This window comes from Cuculus canorus, chromosome 2, assembly GCF_017976375.1.
Source record: "Cuculus canorus isolate bCucCan1 chromosome 2, bCucCan1.pri, whole genome shotgun sequence".
Classification (NCBI taxonomy): domain Eukaryota; kingdom Metazoa; phylum Chordata; class Aves; order Cuculiformes; family Cuculidae; genus Cuculus; species Cuculus canorus.
Window position 1 is genome coordinate 34,852,510 of NC_071402.1, and position 16,107 is coordinate 34,868,616.

At 39.5% G+C, this 16,107-nt stretch overlaps 1 protein-coding gene across 2 annotated transcripts in view; it reads left to right on the top strand.

The window, feature by feature from the left end:
* Positions 1-16,107, top strand: part of TRPA1 (transient receptor potential cation channel subfamily A member 1) — a 68,470-nt gene that overhangs the window by 4,921 nt on the left and 47,442 nt on the right. The gene's annotated exons all lie outside the window — the stretch shown is intronic.

Consider the following 16,107-nt stretch of genomic DNA (forward strand, 5'->3'; position numbering starts at 1 on the left):
AATCTTTTGCTATCTAGACTCAATCTGTTACATGTCTTTAGGGCACAATTAATAATGCCAGGCCTGCACAAAAAGTTGGCACCTACAGTGGCTGAGTGCCTATATGGCTCAATTTTTAGGGCCTTTATCCAGAATATGACATGCAGTATTCATAAACATGCAGTATTCTTCTTCCCGAATGGATCTGAACAGGCACCTTATCAAGGAGGTACTCAACAGGCACTTTATCGAGGAGGAACTCAACTTGTGGGCTACAGGATATTGTGGAAATAGTCTAATTTCAAACGGTACTTAAACCATTAGCAAATTTTCACAATAGCCTTGTCTCCTCTCTGTCAGGAGATATGCTAGTAGCGGAGCCTAATCCCCACGTGTATTACATGGAAAATCTGCTTTGTAACTCCAGTGGAAAGGTATCAGGAATGCAGCTATTGCCTTTTTTTTTTTTCCTACCCTGCAGAACAATTTTTCTTTCATGTAATTCAGTATACATTAGAAATATTAACAGGCATGTATGAATGAACAAGAAGTTGATCTCTTCAGAAAGTCTAAGATACTTCTAGTGAACATTTGTAGATGTTCCATGGCATCCTAACCAAGTGACTAGAGGTAATCCTGGAAAGTCTAAAATTCTTGAAAGAACTCAAAGTTTAAGGCACTTTCTAAATAAAATAAAATAAAATAAAATAAAATAATAAAATTAAGAATGATGTCATCGCATAGTCAATGAGGTAAAAAAAAATTGGAAGTTGGTAGGAAGTAGTTATTCATCCCATTCCCTAAAGAAACAGACGTGTCTTTCTACTAGTAAATATATCTGCACTGCAGAACTACTGGTCTTCAGTTTGGGCATCCCCTTACCATCGTGCATTTGGTACATTGTATATTTCGCAGTGATCAAATAGCACTGTGGGTTACCCACCAACATCAAGCTACAGGAAGTCATTCTGCTTAGGCTTTTGGAAATTCAGGGGTGTTTAAAAAGAAGAATACTATAAAAACTAAAACATTAGAGATGGTGAAGCACTTTGGGTTGGAGGTAATATCTGTTCTTATCTAGATACATCTGTAGACTAAATGTGTGGTTCGAAAAGTATTTTTTTTTCTCAGCACATTTCAGATTGTCAGTCAATAAAACTGCTACTGCAGTTTTGTAAAGCCTATGGAGGCAAGAGGAGGTATGGACACAAATCTAATCTGCATTTCTCAGAAAGATTCTCCAGGAGGAAAGAAGAAAGCAGTAATTGCGTCTGCTTAGGGTAGATTTGCACAGTGAGAGCCAGCTACTGAGGCACACAGCCAGATCTACACTAGCATATGGGTCTTTTGGTAGGCTTTCTTACCTGTGGCAGCACATCCCACTCATGCAGGCTCACAGGCAGGAGATGATTTGGCTCTGGCTAATCCCTGTGTGGGTGGACCAGGCATCTTATTGACTGCAACCCACATGCCCTGTGAAACAGTGAAACAGATTTTATATAGGAAGCTCCTCTTCCCTTGTAACTGTTCTCCTTGGTAATATTTTACTTCTATCTTCCTATCTTGGTTTTCCCCTTCTCTTTAGTTTGAAAATGTTCAGTACTCTACAATAGCGAAGAGGGGGAGAAGGAAAATATGAACACTATGAACTCAGTTTCACTCTGGACACAGCAGCTCCAATCTTTGGATATTACAATAAATGAATGACGAGAGATATTTTTCTGCTTTTGTCTTCACTGAAAGCAGCATAAATTGTGTGCAAAGGTTTGACAGGTCTTGAATGGATGTTATATTCTCTTCCGTTTGAATGGTAATGTTTCATATTTGTGCTTTACTACTCGTGCTCTTCATATGGATATGACTTTTGCTGTGCTGGAATGCATGCATAGGTTTGCAAAAAAGATAGTCTTCTGAGGGTAAGCCTATGGAGATGAAAACATGGAAGGAGATTTAACAGCTAAATAGAGAGAGTCACGTCTTTTCACTCTGTTCCTACCTCTGCTAATGTATGCTCTGCCTCACTTGTAATCAGATGCATGCAGCAGTAAGTTAGTCTCCCGCAAATGAGAGATGTCAAAACAGTATATATTAAAAGCAGCGCTGGAATATTTAGTGTGTTTCTTATTCCACCATAACCCATTAGTGAGTCACAGCTGGCATTAATGTAAATATTATAGTCTCACTGTATTTAAACAGATAGTTTGAAGCATAAATATGAGAGAAAATATGCATCCACATGTGTAGGGCAGCGACTAATTCTTCTAATTTAGAGGCTGATCCTGAAACAAGTGTTGTTCTCCCCTGATTATTTTTTTATAGGTACGTTAAAAAAAAAAAAAAGGTAAATTAAGTTGGTAAGAGTATAGCTAATTTGTCTAAGTGCTGGACTGAGGGCTGATACAGAGGGGAAACACTTTTTCCTTTCATGGCCTTATGCAAGTTGTTTGACCCCTCTGTCCTTAGACAGGCAATCTGTAAAGCCTTCAGGGAGAATAACAGCTCCCTACTTCACTTTGGTATTCGAATTACCTGGTGTCCGTAGAATACTAATTTCTCTTATAGTCAACCATAACTACCACCCCTCATCAGGAGTAGAAGATAGTAGCCTTTCACTGCTGTAATTTCTGGGAAGAACTTGTGTCCCGCTTCCATTAATGCTCGTAACAGATTTGCCATTTTCTCTTTTCAATCAGTCACTCCTGGTCTCTCTGGTTTGGGAACAGTGACATTTCCCAAGTTCTTCCGCATCTCATCTATACTAGAATGATTAATTCAGCTACTTGATGTATGTTTTTCCTGTTCAGTAAGTATTTAAGTGCATTTTTTCTTCCCATTTCAAATTGAGAACACCAGCAACAAAGATTTTTTGTGAACAAGTAATTAACCCCAAATTTTAATCTTACAATAAAAAGCATCTTATTTCAATTTTGTCTTCTACATTTGTTATTTTTTTTGAAAGAAAAAATAAGAAATTCAGAAAACCCTTTGTTTATTACCACAAAATCTGTGGGGCTATTTTGGAAAACCAAAACAGGCTATTTTCCATTTTGAAGAGTGAGTGTTCTCTACATTCAGATTGTTTATTTCCCAGATTTCATCACTGACATGATGGAGATTCATGAAACTGCAGTGTTTTGTTGTAGGTGCGTTTTACTTGCTGAAGGAAAACCGCAGGATGAAGGTGTTCTACCTTATCATAGTGTCTTTGGGTTTCCCAACGTAACTTTTCTCTGTGAGTACTGACTTTTGAATAAATGAATTCTTACGATCACAGAACAATCAGTTGTGCAGGACTGGGACATATCTTTGGAGGGCATTTGTTAGAAAGCCAGTGTCTATAAGTTACCTGCAGGCTGCTGATGTAACTCCAATAGCATAGCTCTTTTCCCAGTGTGGAGGTGAAGGTCAGGGTGCGAAGGTTTTGAGCTCCTCATATGTAAGGAGTTCACAATGAGCTTAGATGTGTGAATGACAGGGCTTTTGTGCTAACAGTGTTGCACAGAGAGCAAAATACAGGAAACAATCCGGTCTGTGTTAGAAAGTGTGAAGAGTATCAAAGACAAAAAGCTTATCTGTTAGTTGGGTACATTGTAATCGTAGCCAACAGCATAACAGCATCAACACAGGTTCTGGCCAAAAATGATTCATGCATCATTGTAACAGGATAACCATTCAGGAAATTCTAACTGCACTGAAAGAGCCCGTACCTTTGGCACACTGCTTTGTTTCCACATTGCTAGAGCCATGTACTAAACATTTACACATTGTTAGCCCAATATGTATTTTTCATTAATTCAATTGCTCTTTTTTACCCCAGTTCTTCAAATTGCTCAACATTGTGTTTAAATTTGTAGTTTGCTGAAGCTGGCTCATGAGGTTGACCACCAAACCATTATTGCAGAGATTTGCTTCTTTTTGCTTTACATTAGAAAGCCAAACAGGGAAAAAATACCCCAAACTTGCCTTTTCAGAACATAAAAGCAGCATTTACATAACTTAAATTATATTTCTGATATGACTCCATGAGAAATACATGTAAGTATTTTCTACCCAAATCATAAGAGATAAGACAGTTTTGTGATGGCAGGTGAGTGAACAGTTGCTGATAGTGGAGAGATTCATGATTTCATAGTCACTATAGCTAAAACATTTTCAGTTGCATTGATAATCAATTGTTCATGAGAAGTATTTAACCACATCAGCAGCTTTGAACACAAATTACCTGTTATTATCTGAATTATTTGAACGCGAATACCTGCTCGTGCTTTTTACAAATCATGTACAGTATTTTTCCACGCAAAGACTAAATTGAACTCCATCTTGGTAATGCCAGGCTTGACAGCACTGAAAGAAGACATTCTGTTCTTTGCAATTGTAGAACACGCACAAAAGACAAACACTGGTGTCCTAGGCTGTATTCAAATTTTCAATAAAATGAGATTTAATGGCCAGAGCTACTCTCAAGTTACTGCCAAAAGTATAAAGAATGTTACATTTGCCCACATAAATACCTCAGAAACAACATTTAGATTGCAAAAACTACTTAGAATACCTAGTGGGAAAAACATTGTAACATAGAACTAAATTCTCAACTAATTTGAAGTGCAGAATGAAAAATCTGGGAGAAAAGACAGTAAGAATGCATTTTGAATCTACTAATGTTGAATGCTCAAATGTTTTTCCAGATAATACATAAAATTGATTTAAAAAGTTAATAGCTAAAGTTCTGTGGTTTGTTCTTTATTATGTTGACTGACTGATGTATGAGACAAAGACCTGTCTCTACAAAATATTAAGAACTTAGGTCCATTCCAAAGACCAGTGACATCTCTTTGAAACCTGTGTGACGATGCGCGTAAAGCATCTTCATGGGTTTGGGCTTCAAACATTTTGTCATTTGTGAGTCATAAACTGAATTTGGCAAAGGATGTGAAGAATAATAAGGGTTTGCACAGGTACATTGGCCAGAAAAGGAAGATGAAATAAAATTATAAATAAGACAGGAGAACTGGCAACAACCAACATGGAGAAGACTGAGGAACTCAACGATTTTTTGCCTCAGTTTTCAGTGGTAATCACTTTCTCTTGCTACATCTTTGAGGCCTCTGAACCTCAGGGCAAAGAGGGAGGCAATGAAGTCCTTCCCATAGTAGAGGATGATCAGGTTCAAGACTACCTGATGAACTGGAACACGTGTAAGTCCGTGCGATCTGGCAAGATGCATCCCAGAGTCTGAGGGAATCAGTTGATGTAGTTGTCAAACGACTCTTAATCACATTTTAAGTCATGGCAGTCAAGCGAAGTCCCCAGTTACTGGAAAAAGGGAAGCAACATGCCTATTTTTAAGGAGAAAAAGCAGGACTCTGGGAACTATCCACTAACCAGCACTACTCCAGTGTCTGGTAAGATCATGTAACAGATCCTCCTAGAAGACATGCCAAAACATGCAGAAGATAGGGAAGCCAGTGCAGCTTTACCAAAGACAAACCATGCCTAACTAAATTTGTGGCCTTCTACAGCAGAGTGGCTGGAGGGAATACGGTATGCCCTCTACCAGACTTCTGTAAGGCCTTTGATATGGTCTTATAAGGGAGTTTATAAGAAACCCAGAGAGACTTTTTACCAAGGTCTGTAGTGACAGAACAAGGGACAATGGTTTTAAACTGAAAGAGGAGAGATTTATATTTGATATAAGGAGGAATTTTTTTACTATGACTGTGGTAAGGCACTTGAATGGGTTGCTCAGAGAAGTTGTGGATACCCCATCACTGGAAATGTTCAAGTTTGGGTTGGACAGGGCAACCTGATCTAGTGAAAGATGTCCCTGCCCATGGCAGGGGCATTGGACTAGATAATATTTAAAGGTCCCTTCCAATCCAAACTGTTCTACAATTCTAACAGAATGTACAAGGGCACAAAGGCCTCTGGAGAAGAATAAAAAGACAATATTTTATGACAATACCACAGGCAAGCACTCTGATCCTATTTCAGCCAATCCATGACTGTTTTCATCACCTGAGGATGTCCTTTTCATATCTATATTGCACCTTTCATTTGCACGACTAGGTAATTCTGATCCCTACTCTCACAGGCAGAATAGCCTAAATATAGAGCTGGTGTCATTCTATTTTTATGCAAACAAAAATTTGTGATGTCTCTAAGTGTTCTTTCTGGCCTCCAACTCATTTACGCCAAGGTTTCCCAACTCTTTTTCTGGGCATCACTGCCTGAAGGGGCAGCAACAGACACCACCGTGATGGCAGCAGCCACCGTTCTGGGCTCCATGACATACTTTTCAAATGGCCGGAGTGCTATTAGTTCTACTAAGAATCGTGATATGTATTGTATGATCTGATGGTACATCTCTAAAGCTATGACATGCATAGATTGTTTTTCTTTGCGTAAAATAGGGGATGGGAACATACAGCAGCTGAACAAGTCTCTCAGGAGATGGCACGGATTTTAATAGATCCCTACAAGCTTCTCTTGCAGGCAATGGTAGTCAATTTTCAGGCCAGCATGACAAAATTAAAAGTGTGGGGATGGAAAAAAAAGCATTTGCAGAACCTTCTGAAACCAGTTGGTTTTGGCTATTTCTCTGTCTTTTGGATGGACTTACGCACCCTGAGGGAGACAATATACCTGATCCGAAGACATACTACCAAAATTATTGTGTAGCCAGGAGTCATGACATACACACCGAAGAATCATCCAGAAAGATCACCAAGTTGGGGACATTAATCACAGATGAGAGATGTTGAAAACTCTTCTGGGGTTAAATATTTCAGGTTTGCGTGTCCTGGGTATGGCATCCTGTAATATGCCAATGTCATACTGTAGGATTAGCCAGAGAAAACAATTACAATCTTGAAAGCCTTTATAGCTTGGAGGCTCTGAATGACTTGTGTTCATCACCCTAGGGAGTCTCTGGAAGAGCAGATGAGTGAACTCAGATTCTATCAATGAAAGGCATGTGTCCAAATCAACATATCAATTTTATTATCTTAAACTGCCTGTTTGCATTTTTATGTTTAGAAGAGTTCATTTTTTAATAGCTCAATATCCAGATGGAGATTCGTGACAAGTGGTGTCCCTCAGGGGTCCATACTAGAACTAGTGCTGTTTAATATCTTCATCAATGATATAGACAGTGAGATTGAGTGCACCCTCAGCATGTTTGCAGATGACGCCAAGCTGAGTGGTGCAGTTGCCACACTGGAAGGACAGGATGTAATCCAGAGGGAGCTGGACAAGCTGGAGAAGTGGGCCTGTGAGAACCTCATGAGGTGCAACAAGGCCAAGTGTAAGGTCCTGCACCTGGGTCAGGGCAATCTACGGTTTCAATACAGGATGGGAGATGGTGTGATTGAGAGTTGCCCTGCAGAGAAGGACTTAGGGGTGCTGGTTGGTGAGAATCATAGAATCATGGAATCACCAGGTTGGAAAGGACCCACTGGATCATCGAGTCCAACCATTCCTAACAATCCCTAAACCATGCCCCTCAGCACCTCATCCACCCATCCCTTAAACTCCTCCAGGGAAGGTGAACACCTCCCTGGGCAGCCTGTTCCACTGCCCAATGACCCTTTCCACGAAAAATTCTTTCCTGATGTCAAGCCTGAACCTCCCCTGGTGGAGCTTGAGGCCATTCACTCTTGTCCTGTCCCCTGTCACTTGGGAGAAGAGGCCAGCACCCTCCTCTCCACAACCTCCTTTCAGGTAATTGTAGAAAGCAATAAGGTCTCCCCTCAGCCTCCTCTTCTCCAGGCTAAACAACCCCAGCTCTCTCAGCTTCTCCTTGTAAGACTTGTTCTCCAGCCCCCTCACCAGTTTTGTTGCTCTTCTCTGGACACGCTCCAGAGCCTCAACATCATTCTTGTGGTGAGGGGCCCAGAAATTAACACAGTACTCAAGGTGCAGTCTCACCACTGCCGAGTACAGAGAGAGAATCACCTCCCTGGACCTGCTGGTCACGCTGTTTCTGACACAAGCCAAGATGCCATTGGCCTTCTTGGCCACCTGGGCACACTGCTGGCTCATGTTCAGTCGGCTGTCAACCAACACCCCCAGGTCTTTCTCCTCTAGGCAGCTTTCTAGCCAGACTTCTCCTAGCCTGTAGCACTGCATAGGGTTGTTGAAGCTCAACATGAGCCAGCAATATGTGCTCGCAGCCCAGAAGGCCAACTGGATCCTGGGCTGCATCAAAAGAAGCATGGCCAGCAGGTCAAGGGAGGTAATTCTGCCTCTCTATTCCTCTCTTGTGAGACCTCATCTGGAGTAGTGTGTCCAGTTCTGGAATCATCAGCATAGAAAGGAGATGGAACTGTTGGCATGGGTCCAGAGGAGGGCTACAAAGATGTTCAGAGGGCTGGAGCACCTCCCATATGAGGACAGGCTGAGAGAGTTGGGCTTGTTCAGCCTGGAGAAGAGAAGGCTCAGAGGAGATCTCGTAGCAACCTTCCAGTATCTGAAGGGGGCCTAAAGGAAAGCTGGGGAGGGACTGTTTACAAAGGCTTGTAGTGACAGGATGAGGGAGAATGGGTATAAACTGGAGAGGGGCAGATTTAGGTTACATATAAGGAAGAAATTCATCACCATGAAAGTGGTGAGACACTGGCACAGGTTGCTCAGGGAGGCTGTGGCTGCCCCATCCCTGGAGGTGTTGAAGGCCAGGTTGGATGGGGCCTTGGGAACCCTGATCAAGTTCTATGTCCCTGTCCATGGCAGGGAGATTGGAACTAGATGATCTTTAAGGTGTCTTCCAACCCAAATTATTCTACGATTCTATGATTCTATGATTCTATGATTTTATGATTCTATGATTCTATGACTCATTGTCCAGTGAGAATTTCAGCCACTGATTCTGACAGGTCCAACTTTCTTCTCTTCTGAATAAGTAACAGCTGCAGAATGCACATATTGTCATCATATTGCACAAAATCAAGAGGTTTAAAAATTGGTTTAAAATGGAAAGGCTAAGCCCATTTTCTAGGGCAAATGGTACTGCAATAGATGAGTGGGCTGCCTGGATCTGTTCTTAAGGAATTCTATGAGGAGACAGTCACATTATATTGGTTTTTCTAAGTGGCTATTTCATAAGAACCAAGGTTATATTCTTGAAACTGGACTGCATAATTAAGGCTATTTTCTTCTATTACTCTTCCTATTTCTTTCTAATTACCTCACTCTATTTGCCCTTTTCCATTCAGTTTGTCAAACCCATAAGTATCATCTATAATGACTATGCTGCTTTCACTAACTTAGAAAACATTCCACTGAACTCAAGTTCATCAGATTTATTGCCCCAAAGTTGATAATTGGTTTAGATCAGCTCAATGTAAGTGGCATAAGCAGACAGACAGATGCCTCTGTGCAATTGCATGTCAGGTTTTCTCTTCTGTCATTAAAGAATTGCACAAAACAAGCCATGTGTATATACTGAAAGCTTCATCAGCTGTGAATCTGCTTCTTGCTGTGTTGTTTCCAACAATATATTTTTTAATTTAGACTGAATAGGGAAGTAAACAAAGTCAGTGTACCATGCTTGCAAGAACACTATTAATATCCAAGCTAATATTTACAGTCCTAACACAATCCAAGTAATAAAGTTTCTACTAACATTGTAAATACAAGAAAGGGACTCTGTAAATATTTAAACCACAGAGATCCTTATCCAGCCTAGGCTAGAATATATGGAGGTGGCAACTACAGGCAGTATTTCAAGTCTTTTAGTCAGCTTTTGACACAGGTAAGGCATGGTCTAGCTCTGAGATGTCATACAGCCCAGTTTTCCATCATCTGATGTCACAGTTACTATAAGCCAGTTGAAAGGCTCATGGGATTTTCAGGCCTTGTGTCTTTGTGTATCTGAGATTCTTTTAGACAGAAACATCTAACAACTATAACACATCCTAACTTCTCAGCAGCTCTCAGTTGTATTTTCATTTTTCATGGCAAGAAATTTTTGGTTGGAGTGGCAAATCATCTTGGAGTAGTTTTAACAATACTTTTAGGGAAACAGTTATTTCACGAATAGCTTATGACTCTGAATACACAGAATGAGTCATATTAACAGATGTGGTGTTGTCTGTTACCAGACGTAAGCATACTGCTGTCTTGTGACTTCCTATGTAACCTGATCAGCATATGGCTTTCATCCTATTCCTTGCTCTATTTAAGAAGTGCAATCACAAGGGCCACTTGAAACACACATTTGGAAGTTTAATGCAGTGGGCAAAGCTGACAAGTGTAAAAGGGTAAGTCATTTCAGGGGATCTGAGTGTTGCAAACCACATTTCAATCTAGTATTTACTGCCATGGGGATCTTTGAAATGTCCTAGTAGGAAACAAAGCAAATTGGCTACTGTCATGGGTGCAAAAATATCACAAAAGGTCAATCCAGTTGCACTATTTATACAAAATTATATGTACATACAAATCAACTGCCGAAGAGGAATACACAGTACAGAAGCAGCAGCGGCCAAAAATTCTCCTCTCCTTCTGCCCTGTCTGCCTCCCTCTCCTTCCTGCTTTCCTCCTATCCCACTCTTCCTTGGCCTCCTATCACTTCTTCCCTCACTTTTCTTCCTCCCCTCCTACCCTACATAAGGTTTGGGCTATTTTTCCATCTCATTGTAGAAATATTGGAATTAATTAAATTAACCCAGGTTCTCTGTGAAGTTGTGAAAGACAGAAATTTAACTCTCTACTAGTTTTGTGCAATTCACATGTCATATCACGGAATTTCTGATAAAATTAAGATCGTTCATAGTTAGTTCAGTAAACTATTTTATCTAAAAACCCAGTATCATTTCAGTGACAATGACTATTAGAAAGCACTATAACAGAACCTAATAGTTTTTCCTAGAGCTGCCCTACAGAGAAGGACTTGGGGCTGCTGGTTGATAGGAAGTTCGACTTGAGCCGGCAATGTGTGCTCACAGCCCAGAAGGCCAACCATATCCTGGGCTGCATCAAAGGAAGCGTGGCCAGCAGGTCGAGGGAGATGATTCTGCCCCTCTACTCCTCTCTTGTGAGACCTCATCTGGAATACTGTGTCCAGTTCTGGAATCCTCAGTGTAAGAAGGATATGGAGCTGTTGAAACGGGTCCAGAGGAGGGCTACAAAGATGATCAGAGGGCTGGAGCACCTCCCATACGGGGACAGGCTGAGAGAGTTGGGCTTGTTCAGCCTGGAGAAGAGAAGGCTCAGAGGAGATCTTGTAGCGATCTTCCAGTACCTGAAGGGGCCTAAAGGAAAGCTGGAGAGGGGCTGTTCATAAAGGCTTGTGAGGATAGGACCAGGGGGAACGGGTATAAACTGAAGAGGAGCAGATTTAGACTGGACATTAGTAAGATTTTCTTCACTGTGAGAGTGGTGAGACACTGGCACAGGTTCCCCAGGGAGGCTGTGGCTGCCCCATCGCTGGAGGTGTTCAAGGCCATGTTGGATGGGGCCTTGGGCAGCCTGATCTAGTGAGATGTCCCTGCCCATGGCAGGGGGATTGGAGTTAGATGATCTTTAAGGTCCCTTCCAACCTTTACTATACCATGATACTATGATCGTATTTCATCCAGATTAATGTGTACATATACTCTGACACCTAAGTTTCTGTATGTTCTTACATTGAATGGAGCACATTCATAAAGAAGACCGGATGAAATATGTCGGTTGCTACATTTAATTCCTGAGTATAAATAGAGAATCTGTCTGAGACTCAGTGTAATGTACTCAGAGAAAGCCTATGAGCTGGTTAGACTTGGGGGGGGGGGGGGAATTCAGAAAACGTTATACCCGTTTAGCATTAAATATTAGATATTTGAAAAATGCAACAATTTGTCAAATGCTAAGAAAATTACAGAACTAAAGAATGAGTCCTACGTAGTTGCTTGAATCTGTTTAGTTTTGAAATCACAAGGACACGTTTTTCCATTGAAGGTATCCCATTATTACTTTCTGGCTTTGTGAAACTGCAAAAATACAGCTGACATAGCTTTTAGGCACCCATCCTATGCTAGGAAAGGAGTGGCTTGTTGCCATCTCTCTTTCCCAGGGCAGATGCAAAGTGCACTAATGTTCTTGGTGCTGAACCAGTAACTCAAAGACTGGTACAGCCACTGTATTACTGGAACAATTTTGACATTCTTCTAATATACGCCAGAAACCGCAGTGGAGAAGAAATGAAGGATCTTGATCTTGTACAAAAGGTATCTTCTGCTTTGGCATGAACAGATTAGGTGATTCATAAGGATTTCTTCTGAAGTAGTTCTGGCAAATGTTAAAGTTCTTTAAATTGCATATTAATGCCTTAAATGTACTTGATAAATCTGCACACTGTCATCTCACTGAAGTCAGCTGTATCCATAGTTATCAGAACTTCCACTAAATAAAATCACTATCCAAGAAGCAAAGGTGTAAAGCATTGTATGTAATGTGACATTAACTTCTATATTTAAATCAAATTAAATTAAATTATAATTAAATGATTTATGGAAAAAAAATCTGTCTTTTCATGAAATCCACACATTCATTGAGAAAACAGCACAGTATGAACACTAAGCTTGAACGTAATACAGTTTTTATCTTTTGGTATGTGTTCTACATTATTTCGGGAACCTTAATCTTGCTTCTTGCTTTGAAATCTACTGTAGTATCTCCTGTCCCAGAAACCAGAAATTGAGTCATTAGGCAGAGAAAATGCTGAAGAAAAGTACAAAAAAATTATCCATGGTATATTCAACAAGATATATTTGGAACAATATTTATGATTAAAATCTTCTAATTGTGAACAGGTCAAACGGTTCCACCTTTTATAGTGCCTCAACACACCAGTTGCCTCTCAGCTTATGGTGTGTTGCCAGTTCCTCCCCAAGCTCTTTCCAACTTGCATTCCTCCTGCAATGGAACTACAAACTTCTTACAAGTAGTTGTCCTAATCCTTTAGTGTCAGTCTTAAATGTTTCAGATTTAAATCCTTGTGGTATTTAAGCATCTAATTGCCATTCATTTGATCAGGGCCTATTTTTAATTTGGTCTTTAATGACTTTTAAATGTTATAGAATGCTTTCAATACTTACATGACAAGGTCTATAAAAGATGCTGCAAAGTTTGTTTCCACACTATAGGCAGCCTAGGCACTCCTCAGGCTGACACAGTTGTGACCTGGAGGTATTCTTTCATGACCTCATACTGCCTCTTCCTTTTTTTTTCCTTCAGTGGTATATCTACGAGTTAGGGATCTAGATATTCTTGAAGCTTTGGTTCCAGTGGTTCACTGCCCTCATGCTTTATTTGTAAATACCTACCCCTAGAGGGATACAAGAAAAAAAAAATGCAATCTGACCATCAGGAAAAGAGAGAGGGAGATGTCTTTGGAACACTGTTAGTATATGGCTGAGTAGTCAAAAGCATTACTTCACTTTCATGGCCACTGAAAGGGTTATGATGAATTCATTAGTCCATTAAGTGTTCTGAAATTAAGTCCTAATGTACACCTGGAATTCTTGAAAGTGCGGTTACTTGCATAGCTGCCTGTTTTAATATTCAGAAAAGAAAAAAAACCCTACAATTTGATATTTGGAAACAATAAGAACAAACAGGAACAGGTGCCAAGAGGCTGTTAGGATTTTTGGGAAGATGAAAGAAGAGTTTGACTTGCTGAGTCTGACAAAATTAAGGCTACAGAGGTCTGCAATTGGCTTCTTCAAAGTAAATCAGAAGGATAGATACTATGGTGAGGGAAGAATAGCTTAAAATGGAAGGCAATGTTAACCAGGAGGAAATGCTCATCCCTAGACCTTGAATAAATATAGATTGGAAATAACAGAAACATTATTAACTATGAAAGCAGTAAGGTATTGGAAAAGTCTTTTAGCAGGTAACTAACATAATTGTCTTTAACATAGGATTTGTTCACCTGAGGAACGATATAGCGTGACCACTTGGGATATCAGATGACTGAATTTAGTGATCGCAGAAATCCCTTTTTAAATACCATTCATTTTGAAGTTTCCTCACAAAAAAAATGTCACGGTGACACAAAGTTCTGATTTTGAGGAAATTAGCTTTCCTAACTAAGAACCACTACTAAATATCCACAAAATTCCAACCATATCTCTATTAATGAACCAGTGCACTGTATCGTCTAGTTACCTGTGAACACAACAATTTTCATGCTTCAAGGATTGTATCGCAGCACTGGAAAAAAACTCAAAGTGCACTGTTAAGTCCACAAAGTCTATCAAGACCACTCTTTCTCAAGTTCCATATTTTTAAAAGATAAGCTTGTCGTGCTGTAAAGCTTCAACTAAAACTATTTTGATGTGTGCACCTAGTTTCTATTTACTGAGATGGAGACCCCATATCCAAAGAGACAGACAAACAGAATTGGGTAGTGATTCTGGTCAACTACTGCAGGGAGAAATTTCTAAGCTGCTTGATTGTTGAGAGTTTAGAAAGCCATTTTTCATGTCTCTCCTTGAGCCACTAAGCTATCGTGGTCATGAACTGAGCTAGCATGACTGAGTTGCAATACTTGGTCTGTTTCAGCAGGCTAGGGAACGATAAGCTGCACAATCGAAGCTCCATCCTTGTCAAATGTGAATTTAGGAAACTTTATCTAGATTTCTTTATAAAAATACTTTTATTTACAAGTTTTAGAAAAAAATATTTTAAGTATTTTACCGTTGTGCAGCTTCGTGTGATCAAAATGTTTGAAAATGTGCCTCCCTGAACCACAAACTGAATCCCTTGTTTGAAAAATCAGTAAGGCTTATAAATTCTGAAGCAAGAAGATGAAATCACATAGAACTTAAATTTGTGATACTGCTTGGAGTATATCAGCTATTTTCCCCTCAATGATGTATTCTACTATATGTGGTAAGACAATTTGTGCTAGCACAAGGAACAAGGTACTGTTCTATACTAAAATGCTGGCCACAACAGCTCTTCCAACATCAAGGAACTGTGTAGTCTGACTTTCAGTCTACTGTGGATGGGGCCAAAGATTCATTTGAGAATTACTTCAAATGAACAGAGCAATTTTGTGGCACTTTGAAAATACAGCGCAGATAACAAAATATGACTTATTTTTCAAAAAGAAAGTACATGCAACTCTTATGCTGCCCCATATTGCATTAGGTATTGATCACAGACCACTACCTTTTATATGGCAATTCTAATTTTTGAAACATTTATTAGTAAAGTGAATCTTCATAAGTAGATGGTATTCATCTTTGGTGATGTTTAGATTTTCCATTAAAAGCAATTAGTGCAAATTAGGTAAACAAGTACCCTCCAGTGACTACCTAACAAAACTGAAACTACTCAAAGATATTGCATTAGAAAAAAACTTCTCATATAAGAAGGTACATTTGCAGCCAGAAATGAAAATTGATGGGATTGGATTAGATGTATTAAAAAAAGAAAGCTTCAAGGATCACTTGATGAGTTGGATGCTCCTCCCGTACTGAGCAATGCATACCTACCTCTTCTAAATAAGCATCTGTCTACACACAGCAAGCCACCAGATGACGCAAGTGATGGCTTGACACGTCACCAGAACTTACTGATATAAGCATCAGAGGATTCAAATAGTCATATCTTTATGCTCTTTATATATGTGCTGCTTCAGGGAGAAATCACCTGCAAACTTCTTGAATGGTAAGCTCAATACAGTTTTGCTCTAGCTCAGATTTTGTTGTTCAAATTTCTGTTGGGCCTACTTTTCTTTTGCTTTTAGGGATTTTTTTTGTTCAAAATACAAGCTAGAATATTTGGAATTAATTTTTAAATCTAAATTTGTCATAATTTCAGCTACTTGAAGAACTGTATGATACATTCTTAGTGAATTTTAATAAAATCTGCTTTTTACAAGCAGAAGAATGCAAGTAATACACAAAAAAAATAGGTCATTCTTTCATGTTCTGTATGACTTTACATTTCTTCTTATTGGCAAAACTTTTTCGCAACCTGATTTTTCTTTTGGTCACCACACATTGTTTATTTTCCCCAGTAGGTTGATATGAAAAAATATTTTAAGTATTGCACCTACCTTTACTGGTAGATACTAACTCTATTTATAAGTAATATTTGTAAAAATTAAATAATTATATTTGCTTAGAGCAAAAT